Source organism: Sinohyriopsis cumingii, chromosome 4 (genome assembly GCF_028554795.1).
Source record: "Sinohyriopsis cumingii isolate HCF-2022 chromosome 4, ASM2855479v2, whole genome shotgun sequence".
NCBI classification, from domain to species: Eukaryota; Metazoa; Mollusca; class Bivalvia; order Unionida; family Unionidae; genus Sinohyriopsis; species Sinohyriopsis cumingii.
In genome coordinates, this window is record NC_142964.1 from 25,839,309 (window position 1) to 25,855,880 (window position 16,572).

Consider the following 16,572-nt stretch of genomic DNA (forward strand, 5'->3'; position numbering starts at 1 on the left):
TGACCCTTTCTCTACAGTATTATTACTTTCAGAGTCATTATTTGCTCAGTTCAATTTGTAGAAAGTGCTTCCCATCGCATTCTGTAAATGTTATGAAAACTATCCAAGAGAGAGAGAGAGAGAGAGAGGGAGAGATCTTAAAATTTTATTTATCCTATACGAATCAGTTAGCAACAACTAGAATGATACATCTGCTCCTACACACTCACAATAAGAATGCTCTCGTTGAATGGTCATGCTAGACTATATGACCTTATCATGATTTTGAACTTGAATCCAGGGAATTTAGTCATTTATAGGCCCTTCTGATCAGAATACATACCTGCGCAACGTTTCAACAGACAATTTTTTAAAAAGATATCTGCGAAAGGTTTCAACAGAAGATTTTAAGAAAGATAATACTGCGGATATCAAGATAGTCGTAACCTAAATATCTGACCTACTTGTAACCTTGAAGATTGATTTAATTTGACCTACATGCAGAATGCAATCACTGTTAATTCTTGAGTAAATGTGCAGAATGTTTCGTCAAAGTATTTCCAGTATTCAAACTCCAACAGTCTGGATATGCAGGGCAGTCCCAATAATGATCTAGCCTTCTTGTCACACCCTATTCATAGTCCATAAATTATAGTCCCAATAATGATCAAGCCTTCCTATCACACCCTATTCATAGTCCATAAATTATATTTCCAATAATGATCTAGCCTTCTTATCACACCCTATTCATAGTCCATAAATTATAGTCCCAATAATGATCAAGCCTTCCTATCACACCCTATTCATAGTCCATAAATTATAGTCCCAATAATGATCAAGCCTTCCTATCGCACCCTATTCATAATCCATGAATTATATTTCCAATATTGATCTCGCCTTCCAGTCTCATCCGAGCCATATTTCATAAATTATATTTCCAGCATTCAACGACACACCTTCTAGAAATTATGTGTGTGTGTGTGTGTGTGTGTGTGTAATTTAATTATTTGTTTGTTAGTTTTAATTTTTTTTAATTATATTACATGCTATTGTAATGTAATATTGTTTACTGTATTTGACATTGTCCAGAAATTCAGCTCAGTTCTGTTTGATTTTTTAAAAATTTCATTGATAAACACCTAATAATAGAAATACTGTATCTAGTTTCTGAGCTTGATTCAGAACCAGCGACAGTTTTGGTAAACGATTCTTTTATATTCTTTCTCAGAGTAAGAATTATTAAGTTAAGTCAAGGCCATACCTGGACGACGTTATAATTGTCATGTAACAAACTTCTACTCCTTCTGGAACGATGATTTCTTGACCAACATCCAGAAATCTGTCTTGCGTTTTAGTTAGTCTTATAACTGATGTTATGATAAGAATTCAGTCAGTCTTGCCTTAATACTTGAAAAGTCAAGTTGTTTTATGTTGTGTCCAGTTTGGGCTAATTATTTTATTTTCTTCAAATTATTTTGAATTCAAGTGATTCTTTTCCCTGGAAATACATAAGTGCTCCTACAAAATTCTTGGATAAACACATTTATTGGAAGTTATACTGAATTCAGAACTGGAATAATATTTTCTGTGATTCAACAAGAAACTGTTGACATAACAGCACTTCGCAGGTTACAAGAGACAGCATCGTCTGCCATTTTGGATTTGATCGGGACCCGAACTCAGTTTCGTTCAGGACTTTTATTACTGGGACTTCTATTTTTTTATTCTTGGAATATTTTTGGATTTGATTCGTAAAAGCGTAATTTTTTTTTTTTCATTTTCACTTGATATTCTAGGGATATAAATTGTTTGTTCAATTTATTCAAAGCTTGTTGTCTTCACTCTTTTTTGTTACTTTTTGTAAGAGCTTAGACTCGTAACAATATATATATATATACATAACAGCATTGTACAGCATCCCCGTTTAGCCTTTCGGAAAGAGTGATAGGACATCCCCGTTTAGCCTTTCGGGAAGAGTGATAGGATATAAAAAGAACAAGAGGCAGGTTCCATATTAGAACCCCGCTCCCATACCCTCCATTCCAGTTCGAAAGAAAATCCCAGCTTCAATCCACCATCACCGACAGAAATGTAAAGTGTCGATATACAAATTGCTATGTATGCATTATTGTAAATAATAGCAACATCTATGAGCAAACAATTAAAATGCCCGAACTACAACCCGATTCTTTATGCTCACTTTATTATCTTTTTCCCATTTTTGTCAATAAATCACTGACAAGATTTTTCCAAAGAGAAGAAACTAATGAATGGCGTTTCGATAAGCTATACATGCTATCTAGTTATTTACTTTTTAAACGGCATATTTGGCTATTCATGATAAACGACCGTTTCTATTCCTAAAGACAATCATACATCATTTCAACATATTTTAGATAAAATCTGACAGACGAAAATTGTATCCCGCTTGAATACCGAAATCAATTTGCCTGCTAAGCCTGGGAGCTTTCTCTGCTATCTAAAACCGTCTGTAAAGTTAAAGCAAACGTCTTCAATTAAAAAAAATTGGCAACTATTAATCGCAAATTTCCAGTGTAATACTACATTAGTATTTTATTGACCAAATAATCAAAGCAAAGATATGCTGATTGTCATTCTATATTACATTAAAAAATTGTAAATCTCTCTCTCTCTCTCTCTCTCTCTCTCTCTCTCGGTTTCAAAGTAGCTTATATACCAAAAGTTATTTTTACAAGCAACGAAATTTAACCAACTTAATGGTGCTAATTAACGTGTTTTTTTTTTAAATGATCAAGTTCGGCTGTTTTTAAAGACCGATTGCTTATGTTGCCGGCTCAATGTAAGATTTACCAATCTCCAAAACTGTAGAGTTTTGCAACCTCTAAAAATAGGTACCTCCGAAACTGAAGATTAAACAACAGAAGTGCTACAGTATACATGGACAATTGTATGTTTCTCAAAAACACATGCTGACCCATTTTGAGTCAGAATTTTACTTAGTACAAATTAAAATCAGGACATAGTTTGTCTGTAGAATGTCATTATAATAAAATACGTAAAATGGCCAAACGTTTGGAACTAACTTGTGTAACTCATTACATATCCATGATATATATATATATATATATATATATATATATATATATATATATATATATATATATATATATATATATATATATATATATATATATATATATATAAAGTAGTTCTGAATATAGTTATGGGTAATGATTTCATATTAAATGTGCTAGCAAAAGCTGGACATTATCCAACACGTGTAAGAAATTCAACAGTAAATCATTTCCCATTTGTGATCCTCTATCTCATGAAAAGTAACACTCGGTCTTTTTCGGCTTTCATCCCTATGCAATGCAATGATGAGGCACATCCGGGTCTAGTGAAAAAATGAAGTGAAATTGAACATGGGACGCTAGGCGGCACGGAGACTGTAGACAAAGATTAAATAAAATTATTATTGAAAATAAAGTATGACAATTCACAACTTTAAGGCAAAGAAAACTTAAATGTATTTCAGAAAGGACTAATATTGCCAGAACAATTTATTTATAAACAAGTTTGTCGTCTTGTGACCATATATTGTTGATGTAATCACTTTCTCAAGGGATTAGATAAAAATGTATCCGCTTTTGATGTAAACAAATAGCAAAGGGACCTTGCCTATCGTTGTTTCTTTTCAAAGATAATTACCTGCAAATTCTCTACACTAACACGTGTTGGGCAGTCCAAGACTACATCCCAAACATTTGTCTGGCTTGCCGAGGAAAAATATGAGAGCTTTCCGACTGGGGCGAGTAGTTACTGTCTATACCATTGGTGTTTGCACCAGACTGCCTGGCACTAGTCATAGATGATTCATGCAGTGAATGTCTCATGAAATTGCAGTGCCTTGAATGTCTTTATCGCAAAATAAACGAACCTTCTTAAAATGTATCCACGGGATACAAAACATTTATCATAAAAATTGAGAACATCATTTATATATCGACATTAAAGTAAACAGTAAACCTTAATTCGTATATTAGGCTGAAATTAGGAGATAATCTAGAATGTCTGAATCGTCGGTACTTTCTTAATTATCTTTCATAGATTACTTTGTTTGTGAACAAAAACCACCTGCATCAATTTTCACAAGGTATATTCTCTGTTCTGGATTTGAAAGAAGATTGATATAATTGGAAACCAGCACTAATCATGGCCATAAATGGGATCATACAATCTGATGCACACATATCCACTTGAAACACACTTTCTGATATACATGCTTCCATTTGAATCACACTTTCTGATATACACACATCCACTTGGATCACACTTTCTCATATACACACATCCACTTCGATCACACGCCCTGGTATACACACATCCACTCGGATCACACAATATGATATACACACATCCACTTTGATCACACACTCTAATATACACACATCCACTTGGATCACACTTTCTGATATACACGCATCCACTGGGATTACTTTCAGATATACGCAAATTCACTTGGATTACACAATCTGATATTCACCCATCCACTTGGATCCAACCTTCTGATATACACGCATCCACTTGGATCACACATTCTGACATACACAGATCCACATTGATCTTACTTTATGATATACACACATCCACTTGGATAACACTTTTAGATATACACACATCCTCTTGGATCACACTTTTAGATATACACACATCCTCTTGGATCACACTTTTAGATATACATACATCCACTTGGATCACACTTTCTGATATACAAACATCCACTTGAATCACACTTTTAGATATACACACATACTCTTTGATCACACTTTCTGTTATACACATCCACTTGGATCACACTTTTAGATATACATACATCCTCTTGGATCACACTTTCTGATATACAAACATCCACTTGAATCACACTTTTAGATATACACACATCCTCTTGGATCACACTTTCTAATATACACACATCCACTTGGATCACACTTTCAGATATACACACCTCAACTTGAATCACACTTTCAGATATACACACATACTCTTTGATCACACTTTCTGTTATACACACATCCACTTGGATCACACTTTCTGATATATACACATCCACTTGGATCGTATTTTCTGACATACACACATCAACTTGGATCGTACTTTCTGATCTCCATACATTGACTTGGTTCATACTTTCTGATATACACAGATCCATTTGGATCATACTTTCTGATCTTCATACATTCACTTGAATTGTTATTTCTGATATACGCATCTCCGCTTGGATCATACTTTCTGCATCATATACATCTATATGGCTCGTACGTTCTGATGTACACACATCCATTTGTTTCATACTTTCTGCTATCCATACCTCCACTTGCATCATATTTTCTAATGTTCATACCTCCACCTATATCATACTTTCTGATATCCATACCTCCACCTATATCATACTTTCTTATATCCATACCTCCACCTATGTCATACTTTCTTATATACACACTTCAGCTTCAATCATACTTCCTGATATTAAAATCATAATTTGGATCATACTTTATGATCTTACCTCCACTTGGATTATACTTTCTGTTATACGCACATCTACTTGGATCATACTTCCTGATTTAAGCACCTTCACTTGGATCACACTTTCTGATATACACACTACCACTTGGATAATACATTATAATATCCATACCTCCACCTGGATCATACTTTCTTATATTCTTACCTTAACTTGGATCTTTTACGACTCTATGATGACAAAGTAAGTAACAGAAAAAAGCAGAACCAACGTGCTTTGTAAAACTTAACAAACAATTGAATTATGAAATTTATAAATGAAAATACAAGACGAACTTACAGTATTATGAAGTGAATCCAAACTAATCCTTATAAAGGTCTATGAAAGGCATAAGTGAACGAAAAGTTCCGGATAAATTTCAAAGCCGGAAATGTACTGGTCCGCCAAGAACTGTGACATTGTCAAGATGGCGTTGTCCAGAATTCCATCGAATTATAACAGTTCCATGATAATATTATAGTCCAAATAAAGAGCACTTTCTATTTCCACTGAACAGTCCAGACAAATATTTTTCCTCTCGAATAGCATCTAAGCACAACATAAAACACGTCTGCAGAATTATAACAGGAGCACAAGAACTGAGAATGACTCCTAAATCGGAATGAAACCGATTTCTAAGTCTTCCCTTTATATACGCTGTCTACTGCGACTTTACTTCGCAATAAACCCCACGTGACAGAATACACTACTCATTTTGCGTCGCTTTGGCCTATTCATGTGACCTAGCCCAACGAATGTGTAGTTAAAGAATGATTCTCGAAACGTCCACACCCCAACAGTCACCATGAAGTTAAATGTTGATTGAGTTCAAACATCGAGGAAAAAAATTGCCCGAGAGACATGAAGGTATATCCAAGTACATTATATAAACATATAAATATGAACATCTAAGTATTTGTTTGTCAATATCATAAGTTCTTTGCGTCATTTGGCTAATAGTATTTTCACCAAAACAGACTATGTTAACAAAAGTCCCCAAGGAACAAACTCTTTACTGGCCCACAAGCACTTTCCGGAATTCACAAAATGTCTGTTTATTCACTCCTTTTATCGTTTCAACATATCAAATTTGCAATAAAAGTATTTTTAATAATTCTGAGTAAACATTTATATATCATAGGTGCAGGACAAAAATATGTTTTGTCATTTTGGCTTCAATCTCATATCTTGAACAGAAGATATTGGAAGCTGTGACAGATTTGTAAAGGTATACTCATATGCTTTGATCTTTCATTAATATTTTATTGAACAAACAATTTATTGAACCAGTATCGATCAAGGTATTCTTCAGATATATCCATAAAATAGGTTTGACAAAAATCCATTCATACCTGTTTGTGTTTATTATGCTCATACACCATCAAAAATTGTAACAGCGTGAATTTTGCAGACGTCTAGATGTTTTCTCCTGTGTGAGGCCTTTACGGACATTAAGGGGAAATTTTACCTGCCAACAATAACAATTACGGCGCCAATAAAAAGGTTTCACTTGTCAACATCAGCATCATGGCTTTGCTCAACAGCGCACGATAGCTCATCGAGGGAAATGAAATCGAAACATGTTTGGATTACGTCGGCGTTGCTACGACGATATTGGGACTCATCTGTTACAGCGACCATAGTGCGAGATCCAATAGCCGAACTTTGATGCTGGTTAAAGATGCATCCGATCATGCATATCATATGAAACAAATCATATGTCATCTTACGCTGGATGCTTTAAGGGACCCACATGCTGTTGTCTTGAATGATTCCACTTAGTCACATATTTACTTTTTGCAGAGATGTCCGCAGGGTAATGCTATTTGACAAGTTAGATGTGCCTGACGTTTCTCTGCAGTTAAACGGATATCAGGAATCGTCCTAAGAAATTTGCTCGATTGCAAAGCCAATCAAGTCGCACGTGCATATCACAAGCTATGGTCGTGCATGGGCCGGGATCAGAACATCGACATGTGTCTGCAGATTTCTCAGCAGGCTTCACTACGTATACTTAATTGATCAATTTGCGTAGTGACACCTGGACCTGTTTAGGCAGTCAGTAGTCGAACCAACATAAACTTGTCAAGTTAACTAAAAATGTACTTCGCCGCGTTTGAAAAACAACCGTCAACCATCATTTGAAACTGTCCCAGGCCATGTTATCCAGCATTTGAAACTGTCCCAGGCCATGTTATCCAGGAACAACCACTGATGCTGGCACCAACACAGATGCACCATTTCAAAACAGCCAAAAATAAATTCACGAGTTGGCAGCAGCTAGTGAGTGTCGATAGATTTGACCGAATTGACCAACCGGGGTGTTATTGACGTAGACCCAAAAGAGCTAGGAAACTGCAAATAAACAACTTGGGCAAAAAAAGACTTTGTTTTGATGCCGCGAGGAGCCGTCGCGGGATGCCTTTCCGACTTCACTAAGAACGAGGAAATAAAAGACACATGTGTGGCACGTAATTGCTTTTTATTTATTGTCATCGCCGCGTACAACGTTGCCCGTGGGTGGTTGACTTTTTACCTCTGTTTTTATGATAAAATACTAAGATCGGTTTACCCACTGCTGCACACGAAAAGTGCCTGCAGTGAGAAACCCAGTAACCAGTTATCTGGTCGTAGATTTGACTACAACCAGAGTTCTTATAGAGTAACTTTTCTCTGTATTCAGTTGAGTTTTGTCAGGAAGCTGTCCACTCTACGGAAGCAATACTCAGCTGCAGAGCTGTTTTGATGGGGGTCGTAGAACTCTATTGGGTCTCGTGTAATCCGGATGATGCGGCCATCGGTGACATTAGCTTGCTGGCGATATTGGTTTACTCGCAGCGAGGAACCAAAGCATAGGAACCAATGGGTCTGCAGGGTATAAGAAGAATCTCGATGGATCATTCGGCAGACTGGGCGGATCGTACTCTATGTGGTTGTTTCTTGACCATTCGACGGGAGCTGTGGAACCGGAGTTACATCGTATCGAATAAACGCCACGATATACATTTGTTTCATGTGCTTATCGATATTAATCACAATAACTATATGGGTGAAAATATTACTATCAATGATACATGAAACTTACTTGTTGATGATTGTCACAACCCTGCAACGTATTAGGGCTAGTACGGCAGGCAGAAAGGGTAGACATTTATGACAATTATGACCAATTTAATCACAATAATTATTAAATATTTATTTAGTATTTATAATAATCTTCCAATTACATTTCCATGCATTCCTAAATTAATACATTAATTGACCTGGTTAACAAATGCCATTCTTTATTTAGTCCCTTCTACTCATCTGCATTCGTTTCTCTTCTCTTCTATAATCCCTTCTTCTCTCCTGCACTCTTCCTGTGTTGCTTCTTGTGCTATTTCTCCTTCTCCCGTACCCTTCTTGTGCTACTCCATTGTACTCCTCTCTTCTGCACCCCTTTCTGTACTAATTCGCGTACTGAATTCTTCCCTCTCTTGAGAGTTTAGTACCGTCTCGCACGTGCACCCTGGGAGCTTCCTGTAGAAGCTTCCTATTTCTTTCAAAGTTTAATTCCTTTTTCTCTTTTCCGAGTCTCGTTCGATCGGAATTCATTTCGATACTTCCTTGTATCCTCCACACATTTCAAACGTCAGGAAACCACTGATTAATTTTACACAGGTATGGCTAGATATTTCACTGTTCCCATGTCTGTCTGAGACACTAACTCCTCCTCCTGATAGATTTTTAAATTCTGATTGGCTGGCACTCCTCATTTGATGGTCGGCGTCACTTGGCACAAATCTTCGCACATTGAACTGTAAGCGCAGAAATCTGGCCTTCTTAGAGATACAAAAACTTAAATCCCTTTGAAGCGACTAGCCCCACTCAACCGTCTAATTACTGAATAAACACATAGCCGGCCATCTGCAGTTGGCCTCACACCATTTAGCCGACTGTCATAAACATTATGTAACCCTTTAGTCAGCAATGTAGTTTGAATCATGGCCGTAAAAATGAAAGATTCTGAATATTTCCTCACAATGATCTATTCATTGTTCATATTTATGTATACATTCTATGCTTTGATCATCCATGGGGATAGATCAATATAACAGTCGTATTTGTTTATGAGTTACACACATTGATTCTCGTTTGACGTTGTGATTAGCTCCATTTAAGAACGACATCATGTTATCTGATCCATTGATGAAGTCTATGCGTATAATTTTGTTGGTTTTATGCAAAAGAGTATGGCGCAAGATTCGTTCATCCTTAAATTATATTATAAAAAAGCATCGCATTCACGAAATTGCTTTAAGTGTCTTTTCTAAATCCAATTCCAACCTAGCTTCATTCTGTTAAAAAAATTCAATGAAATGTATCAATAATTACGTCTGCCGCTACCCTCACCAATACGTGCAGTAACTCCATTGACCACTGTAAGATGAGGGAAAGAAGCAATCAGAGCAAAGGGCGGACGTGTTTGCCTTGCTGTAATTGATGGCTTTAATAGACGTAAACTTCATATCTTAAATGTGCGCGAGTCTGGATGGTATTTGTTCATCTTGAGCAGATTCAGTGACGGATGGAGTACAATGAAAATATTGCTAATGATCACAAGCGTTCTATAAAAGACAACAGTGTTCAAGAATATTTTGTATATGCAACGTCGATGTCATTGATCGCCGGAGAGGAAATTCAGTTAAAATGACCCAGCATCTGCCTATCGGGAACTTAACCGTCCCTTAAGTCTGTGTTTTAGATTTATCATTACATATACGTGAAGAATTCTGAAGAACCACACGATGACAATCCTATGGAATTTAAAGGTGCTAAACCGATTGGAAGGGCTTGTCAACCCAGAAACCTCTCCATCGACCTCCCCCCCCCCCCCCCCCCCCCCCCCCCCCCCCCCCCCCCCCCCCCCCCCCCCCCCCCCCGTGTCATCGCACATGCACCAAAAACACACGGTTGGAGGTAAAAACATCCATACACTGTTTCTACAACGATGAAGCAATATTCACCGACAAATCCACCGCGATAAAAATATTCTTAAAAATTATATCATACCAACAAGACCTCAACAATCGAAAGAAAAGGTCGTACTGATATTCATGAAAAGACGCGATTGTCCGTGTACAAAACTAACTAGAACAATCGTTGACTGCACATCACAAGGGTGTAATCGATGTAGGCTTAGGTGAACCTAGAAGCGTACAAACAATAACCAGAGACATAAATATTCCCCGGGAAATTATTTTCAATGATTGACAGTTGTACCAGTGAAGAAAAATAATTGGTTAGAGGTGCTTGTACATGTATATATTGTACTCGATCGCGATATGTGTGGACAATGCCTGCCTATCGAGCAATTATACTTCGCGGTGACGTCATGAATAGAAGAACAGCTGCGAGATGAAATCACCATTGAAAAAGAACAACACCAATACGCTCACTAAATACAAACGCGGTTGTTTTGTCGGTGATGCGATTTGTATACTCGATGCACCAGCAACCGCTTTTTAAGGTGTTACCTTAATTGAGACTGTAGCAACTACCACAGGTGTGCTAAAAGGATTTGTTGTTGGAGCTTTATCGAGAGCAACTGGTTTGGCTGGCGACGGTGGAAAAATAATTTCGTTGCGTTTACATAAACGAATACATGACAATTCGGAAATTGTCGCAGGAGGACAAAAAATGTTTAGTAATCGATAGCCACGGCGCATTTCGAGACGGTGTTCGCCAAATTGGAAAATTTTCGACTGCTTCGTGCACAGATTGTACGGAACCGGGAGACGGAAGAAAAACAATGATTTGTATTGAACTGCATGCAGTAAAAGTCGATTGATGTACGCGAGCAGATTAATAACCGCGGTCTCAAATCTCCATTCTTTATCTAATAAAAATATAAACTATATATCTAACTGGCTAACGAGAGAGAGAGAGAGACAGACAGACAGACAGCGATAGCACATACACAAGCACATACACACAGAAGAAAATTAAAATTTAATCCTAGGCAGGCACTTGAAACTTATGAGTTAAATGGAGTCGATTTCAAAATGCATCATTTGTCACAGTGGAGTAGTAATAAATTGTGTGCCCCTCCCCTCATTCTGTCTTATTTTTTTATTTATTTTTTTATTGAAAGGACTTGATTATTTTGTCAAATATTTGAATCATTAAGAAGAGTAAAATCAGTAAGACGAGTAGAATCACTAATGTCCCCTCCTTCCCTTTCCCGCCGTTACGCAGTTCCTGGGGTTGCTTGGGCGGTCGCTACGCCACTGGTACATCAGTACTCTCAAGAGATTTTCTCTAATATCTACCGCACTTGATTTGATGAGAAAATGATCTCAGTTAATCGAATTGTTTATGACTCGCTACTGGATTATTGGTTCAATAGATAACTGCTACAACCGTGTTCCGATCTGGTAGGAGTCACTTCAGTCGTTTAAACACCCTCTCTCTTTCTTTCTCTGGTTTCTTTCAACTAGGATCTTAACAAAGATAATGAGACACAGATTATCTGGAAAGTTTACCTTGAAATCATGGCATGAGAGTAGGACTAACTAAGAAAAGACCTTTATCTTAAATTTAAATTAATCGCAAAAATGATTTTCTTAAACTTTCTACTGAAGAAAATCAACGATCAAATTAGCTAGTACGAAAACTTTACCGAACTATTTGTTGTCATACAATACATTACAGAACAAACATGTATAAAATATTATCCAGTTAGGTTAAAGAAGATGTTAATCGGTGTTTCCAAACATTTGCGACAACATGACACTTCCAATAAAATGGGATTCTTTCTGTAGCTATCCACACTAGGTAAAATTATGCGGGACTTGTATCGGATACATTTCAAAGTCAGTAAGTGTCTATCAACATAAACATTCATTAATTCGATGTTACATCATTTCCATTTGACTTTCCATTGGCAATTCATAGCAAATCTCTCTCACTCTCTCGACCGCTCCAATGGCCTAGTGGTTAGAGTATCTGCCTCGGATGCGGGAGGTCGCAGGTTTAATCCCCGGCCGAATCATATCAAAAACTTACAAAAATGGTACAAGCAGCTGCCTTGCTTGGCGCTCACCATTAAGAGGAATTAGTGTTAGGACTGGTCGGCTTGGTGTCAGGATAATGTAACTGGGTGGGGCATGATGCTACATGTCGCCGGCATGATGTCCCAGTGCTAGACATCACTATAAACTCTCACACTGCAGACGTCGCATCGATATGACTGAAAAATTGTTAAAGCTACGTTAAAAATACAAAACACACACCAACGTACCTCTCTCTCTCTGTCTCTCTCTCTCGTGAAAATATAACTTAATATATCAATGCATGATGATTGCGACTATAAGCTTTAACACAAGTGTTGTTATCTTAGTTAAAAACAAAAATCTATTTTTCAGCGCAGCGACCGCAAAGTTAACAAAAGCCTTTGATAACTTCTCTACAGAGAATCATTGCATTAAAGAAAAGAACCAAAATTATTAAGAGATTTAGCAACTGCAAAATTATAACACTCACGTTCTGTGCTGAATGAAATTATTCCTGAGAATTCACTGCTCAATGGGTGCCCAACAGCTATCCTTTCTTCAGACTGTCTCTCAAATCGAATTGCGCTGTAGAAGTAGTTCGCTTTCTAATTTGCCAGATGTGTAGAGGAAGAGCTTTTCCATCAAAGCCGTTAAAAGTATCGACAAAACAATGACAGTGAAATAAAGATACGGCTAGTTTGTGTAGCGATGGGTGAGTGCTAAAAAGCTGATTTAATCAGCCCTCCGACTGAAACAAAATATGGCAAGATCCAGCGCTGAAAGAATATGAAGTGCATACTAAAATTGCTCCAGCGTCATGTCATGTGGCCTAAAGATAAAGTGAAAATCGGTCATATTGGCCGCAGTGCTGCCACAACAGTTGGTCTTTCCCGAGATTGTGGAGTCATGCATCAAGGGACGGGAAAGAAAACTGTACATATCATGAAGGGTGTAATGGTAAGAATGGGAATGGGGTGGGGTGGGGTGGGGTGGGTGTGGCAAAGAGGAGAAAACTGACATTTACCTGTATATCAATAGGAAATGACAGTCCTTATAATACTAATAATAACGAACCCTGTCAATCACAAAGACCTTTTGCCATGTTACGGGAAGATTCTATTTTGACACTGATGGAAACATGCCCTTAAATGTTCTGTGTTGTAGATTGTATGCCTTCTTTCAAGACTCGGTGATAATTAATGAGGGACAGGCCAGCTGATCGTTTTGTTTTAGAAATGTCATCCTTCAATATAATAAGTTTTTTTCCGATTGTCATATATATATATATATATATATATATATATATATATATATATATATATATATATATATATATATATATATATATATATATATAGTGAGAGAGAGAGAGTTTATGCTCTGAAAATAAGTAACAAAAAGAGTGAAAGGCAACAACCTTTGTAAAATTCAACAAATAATTTATTTTCCTAGAATACAAAGTGAAAATGAAAAAAGAACTTACAATATTGCAAATTAAATCCACAAATAATCATAGAATTACAGACACAAGTCCTAACAATTTAAAGTTCTGAATACACTTTAGTAGAAATCCAAATTAAATCCATCGCTGAAGGTGTTGATGTGTATGTAGCGGCCTGTATTGTGCTGTTGTACCAACTTTCATTTGTTGAAACACAATATAATTCCAGGTTTGAATTCACTACAAGTCCCAGTGAAGGCCTCTGTCCAAGAATATTATTTTGTTAATGAGCACTCTGTATTTCCAGAAAAATTTGCAAGTGTACAATTTCAAGAAATAAATTCCAGCCCAAAATGAATTTCTGGACAAATAATACAAATTGATTCTGCTAGATCTTAAGCACGAATGAGTAGGCCTAACCTTTCTGGTGACAAGATTATATCGTGCTCTACTTGACCTCAGGGAAACAATAAACATTTTCTATAAAACAACATAACTATTACCTAATGGAAAGTAAACTTCTAGAAAGTTCTTACGGGATTAAATGATCACGGTTGGGTATTTATCGATGTGTTAATTTTACCTAATCACTCACAAAGAAAATAAAGTCCGAAGGACTTTATGTAAACTTTGTGAGTGATTAGGTAAAATTTACACATCGATAAATACCGAACCATGATCATTTAATCCTTATAATTCCAATTTACTTCCTTTCTAACATCAGATCAGCAGGTTTAACCAACAAAACATTCACTTTTATGTACATCGAAGTTTTCTTTCATTAACTTCTTAACTGCGATATAATACATAGCCCTATCTTCGCTAGCCAAGATTCGTCGATTCTTTATACAGTGATACGTGGTAGAATGTTATAGCGGGTCATGCCAGTGATTTACTGTCATGATTATTATTTTAATATATAAAAAATGGTTGTTGCGGTTAAACTAGGAATATTCCTTTTTAGTACTGAAAATTACGCTTGCGTATGGCATGTGTTGTTATAGCAACGTCGTTGTTACTTTCTACGCATTTCGATCTTTCAAAAGCAAAAGTGTGTCCATTTTTAGTGACATCGCTTGGTTGACATATGACCCTGACCTTTAATATTCGCTGCTGTAACATGTTGTTGAGGTGAAATGCAATAATTTCCGAAGATTGGCTTCTAAAGCCTGCCATATGCCTTCTTCGGCAAAAGGGGTGAGTGTTGGAGTGCAGGAAGGTCTGTGAAATTACATTGTTTTAACTTCTAATGGTCGATTTTAAGCTGTGGCTTGTCATTTTTTATTGGAAATCACAGGAGTGGGTGGGTGGGAGCTTGTTGTTATTATTATTAGGGTGTAAAGCGTTGATATATATATAAAACTTCACATCAAATGATATGGTAACAGGGAATCAAAAGTAGTCCGCAGAATTTATCGATGTGTAAAAAATTCCAGATCAGTATCACGTGACTGTTTACATCCTATCATAGCATAGAAGACGCCGTCAATTTATAATAATTGGAATTATTAATGTCTACAAAATAAAATCTTGGTTATTATAAGAAAGTCTGTTGCTAAATTTATAATATATAACGTGGACATGGTCATGTACACCAGGTAAATTGTAGTGGAACTCCAATAATCTAGACCCAGACCCAAATAAACATATTTACTTCTATTAATAATGATCCTGATATTAAACCTACACACAGAGAGAATAATTTAGCTCTGAATTAACTGTTTACATAATAAAAAATATCGATAATTCAGGTCAAACAGAAAATAAACTTGATTTTGGACAAGGTTAAGTCTAAATATAAAAAATAACGAACAAACAATGAAAGTTAAGTATACGTACTCATATATATATATATATATATATATATATATATATATATATATATATATATATATAACACAAAAATGTAATAATTTATACTTAGTTTCAGATTATGAATCAGTGTTCAAAGCCAAGAAAGTATGGATATATATATATGTGTGTGTGTGTGTGTGTGTGTGTGTGAATTATATAGATTTCCATTTCTTACTGTTGTACACAATTTTGTGTCAATCATGCCTAATTCCGCCAGTAATTTCCGGATCAAAATCAACAATGATTTGTCGGATGTTTACCTTGGCTGTGAGACTAACGATCGTAAATTTCCCCTAATTAGCCGGTTGTCGAACCCTAGGTAAATAGTTCTGCTGCTAACAAGCGTTCTTTGCAGAACGAACGGATCTTCCAGGAGTAATCACATAAATCTATCAAATTAATGTGGAGTTGTTTAAATTCAATCAGAGGTTTAGATTCCAGCATGTGTTGAAAATGGAGAAGCAGTCAAATTAAAGTGAAGACCGTAAATGAATAGTCTCGTTGTTATTAATTGAAATATAAGTAGAAAATCAATCAGATAGTCGGTCAGGTTTACGTAGATAATAACAACGACACCTTAATATACTGAGTTCTTTCAGATTGTAGAAATTTTGGGTTATCAACGAACACAACAGCTACAAAAAGACCCCAGTGGAAAATAGATACAGTCATCTCGTCAAGCATTGATCGATACCTGGTTTCGTCATAGATAAGACATA

General features: G+C 36.3%; 1 protein-coding gene across 2 annotated transcripts in view; it reads right to left on the reverse strand.

Annotated features, from left to right (window-relative positions):
- The window catches only part of LOC149800833 (neuronal acetylcholine receptor subunit alpha-10-like), an 86,091-nt gene extending 72,695 nt beyond the window's left edge, over positions 1-13,396 (reverse strand). The window contains exon 1 of one of the 2 annotated variants that reach the window (XM_089954841.1): positions 13,049-13,396. The gene's annotated coding sequence lies outside the window, so the exon portion shown is untranslated. The remainder of the gene's footprint in view (positions 1-13,048) is intronic. The other variant, XM_089954838.1, reaches the window with a different exon arrangement.
- Positions 13,397-16,572: the final 3,176 nt, after the last annotated feature.